Below are 3,787 nucleotides of genomic sequence, written 5' to 3' on the forward strand. Positions count from 1 at the left end.
TATACTGAAAACTTTACAAATCCCCAGTGACCTGATAAGAGTTCCTTAGTTCTGATTTCTACACATTCAAATATGCTATTGAATTCCTTTAGTGAATTTTTCATTTAATTTTTGCTAGTTTCTAGGTTTATAATTTGTACCTCTTCATTAATATTTGTTGTATTAATGCATTAACAGTGGAAAAATGTTTGCTGTGTGATAATTCATAATCTTTTTTGTTTCATTATTTAAACTCAACTTATTTTTGCTTCTCCCAACGTTTAAAATACATCTTAAGTGTTTGTCTAATGAGTTCACCAGCTGCACTTCCTCAAGAACAGTTTGCATTGATTGCTGTGTCCAGTGTATGGGACTTATTTTTCTTGATTCTTTACATGCACCATATATTTTGTTAAAAAGTGAATTGTAAAAAATGAAAATTCTACAGGTCAGATTATATTTCTCATCAAGGTTTGTTTTTATTGTCACTTTTTCAGTTTCATGAGTGACATTTCTGAGTTAATTATCAAAGTTTGCACTCATTCTCATTTTTAATCACACGTCTCTGTTCATTTAACTTAGTGGTCAGCTAGTGTTTGGACAGAGATAGCCCAAAACCCCTAGAGCCAATTAAGTCTCCTAGTCTTTGCCATTGCGGTCTACAAGCACAGTGAAGAACATCTTCCACACTCATGCAGCCGTCTGTAATGCTGCCCTAGCCTTTACTTCCTGTGTGCTGAGTCTGAATGCCAGATTAGCCAGAGGAGCAATTTATGGATATTCTGGTCTTTTCTGAGTATACTTAGAGCCCTAGACATATGGACATCCCTAAATTAGACACAGATTTCTAGATTTCTAGAGATACATTAGAAGTTTTCAAAATTGCCTGTAGATATATCAGCTTTTTTCCTCAGAATTTTGGTTATCTTACGTTACCACAACTGCCATGTACCACCTCAGAGGCATATAGCATTAGTTTTCTCTCACTGTTTTGATAAACGTCCCTAAAGAAAAAACCGTCCTCATGAAGTGAAGACTGATGTAGGCTGTTTTTAACTTTCCAAGTTTCAAATAAAAGTTGAGCATGACAGTGTTTTCATTATATTTATGGCGAAGAGAATGTTTGGAGGTCCTTCTTTAGCTATTTTCACAACATTCTCTGCCTGTTCCCTGATGTGCTACTTTGTCTTTTTACTCACTAACTTAAGCAAAATATTTCGCTCAGCTTTGGAAGTTTGAGTTTCCTTGGAGAATCTCATTTAATATGTGCTATTAATGTGTTTTCAAGGGTTGGCCAAATAGCTCAGCATATTAAAGCTCCTGCAAGCAGGCACAGGAGCCGGGGGTTCAATCCCAGGGCCTGCTGTGCTGGCCCTGCCCCCAGGGCACACTGAGACAGCAATTGAGACTGGGAGTGGAGGGGCGCACCTGTAATCCCAGCTCTTGGGAGGCTGTAAACAGGAGGATCACTATGAATCCAATCTAGTAATGAGACCCTGTGTAGGCCCTTCCCTAAAATAAAGAAAAAATAAAGAAATAAAAAATGGAGTTTGTGTGGTACTCAATCTCAAAATCAACACCTGTCAGAAATGTTACCCAAAAGGTTACACATCTCTTATTTTCCTCTTTCTGAAAATTGTTTATAGTGGTTTTCTGTAAAAATTGTTTACATTTGAAATATAACATGGGGCTGTGAAATGTAGTCATGGAAACCATGACAGCAGAGTAAAAAAGAGATTTGAGGCTTTACTGAGTGCTTTTGATTTTCTAAATACAATAGTTTCTTCAGCAAATTCAATTCTACCATATGGTGAACTAAGTGTGGTAATTTTCTGTGCTTGCAAATAGAATTCTGCAAAATGTGATTTCTGGTAAGTCAGTATGCTCCAAGTGAGCCCAAACTCCACTTGTCCTCATGACTCCCAGGATATTAAATGCCAACACTTACATAATTCAAACAAACAAATAGCACTTAATTTTAAAAATCTCCCCAAATGTAGATTGAAATTCATCACAATCATCTAACATAAAAGGTAGGAAAGTCACAGATACCCTTTGCAAACTCATTGTTGATCGTCTACCTGGAATTCTACTTTGGCCTGAGATAAATCTGCACTCTCTCTACCATCGCAAACCAAATTACTGCCAATTTTCTCTTCTTGGGGCTAACATTTTCTTGGTCTTGGTCTTTAAACATAAATCATGCTTCAAAGAATCACAAAATCTCATTTGCATAAAAAACAGCATTTACTACTTTCTCCTGTACCTTCAGGATGACTGAGGATGGCATGCTTTAGCCTGCAGAACTGCGAGTTTAGGCAGCTCAACTGCATGTACTGGTCAGTGAGGCCAGGCAGAATATCTAGCAGACAATCCAGCACATCTTGCCAGAGCAGTGTCAAAAAGGATAAGGGTAAGCCCAACCATGCAAATGCATTTCAATTCTCTGTTTGCATCACAATAAATAAAAAATAGTTGCAAAATCAAGCCAACATCAGTAGGAATTAAGATATGCTCTTCCCATTGAAGTAGGTTGATACAGTGAATATTTATTTCACAATAAAGCACAGTACCACAATCCAGTACTTTTTTTTAAATCTTTCATTTTTTTTATTCATTTGGTACATGTTCTCACTACTCAGCTCAGACTCTTAGTGATCCTTTTGTCTCACTCTCCCCAGAGCTGAAATTACAGCTGTGTATCACCATACCCAATTTCAGTGGCAAGCATGGCTCAAGGCCAGCATGGCATGTGGTACCAGGGATTGAACCTGGGACCCTGCACTTCCCGGGCAGGAGTTTAGACCACCAAGCTATGTCTCTAGCACAATCCAGACTTTTGTTACCACATAGTCTCTATCTTTCCATATGCAAAATATATTCTTCCAAATTTACCCATAAAATCACAGCAAGCATAACATCAGACTAAAAATCCAGAATCTCATCATCTATATTTGGCATGCATTTAGCTTCTCTTAACTCAGGGGCCTGTGGACTAACACCACAAATTATCTTTCAGCCACACACCTGATATATGTAACTTGGCTAGGATTGACACAACAAATACTCTTATCATTAAAAAAGGAAAAATGGAAAAACATCATAATCTCTGGTTCATGGTAATTTGGAAATTAGCAAAGTAAATGGCATAGGACTTCACATAATGTGGAATTTAAATCATTATTTTCTAACTGCTCTTGCTTCAAAGGTGGACCAAAATATGATACACCTTGTAGTGCAGTTAGGAGGAAAAAGAACGGTATGGAATGACACCCGTGTACTTACTCACAAAAGGAAAATTTATCTTCCTGCATAAGAGCTCTTGGTGGGAATCTACATTAGTACAATAATAGAAACTGAGACAAGGATATGTGTTTTGCCCTCTAATTACACAGAACCATGGCCATAGTTCTTGGTAACATCCAGGTTCTGATCTCTGGAAGAGTTCTCTGTCCCCTCAACTCTTTTACACAGAGATTGGTCACAAGTATTGTAGGTCTTTTCTCTTCCATCATCTTCCAAGACTGTATTTAAAATGGTCTTTGATAATAAGTTCTTTTTGGTGGCTCAACAGATTTTTAAATTCAATTCTTAATATAAAGTCGGGAGTGAGTAGTATTTTTATATTTATAACAGTCTTTCAGTCTAGGCTTGTGGATCTCTTCCCAGTATAAGTCTCTCAAAAATTTGGTTTGTTCTCTACATACTTAATTCTGATTCATTATATGCATCAAGGACCATACACACAAGTCTTTCAAAAACTGTCTCCATCTAGGTTTAATTTTAGGGGTTTTGAATACATTAGACT

This window comes from Octodon degus, unplaced genomic scaffold, assembly GCF_000260255.1.
Source record: "Octodon degus isolate 3935 unplaced genomic scaffold, OctDeg1.0 scaffold00152, whole genome shotgun sequence".
In the NCBI taxonomy this organism is placed as follows: domain Eukaryota; kingdom Metazoa; phylum Chordata; class Mammalia; order Rodentia; family Octodontidae; genus Octodon; species Octodon degus.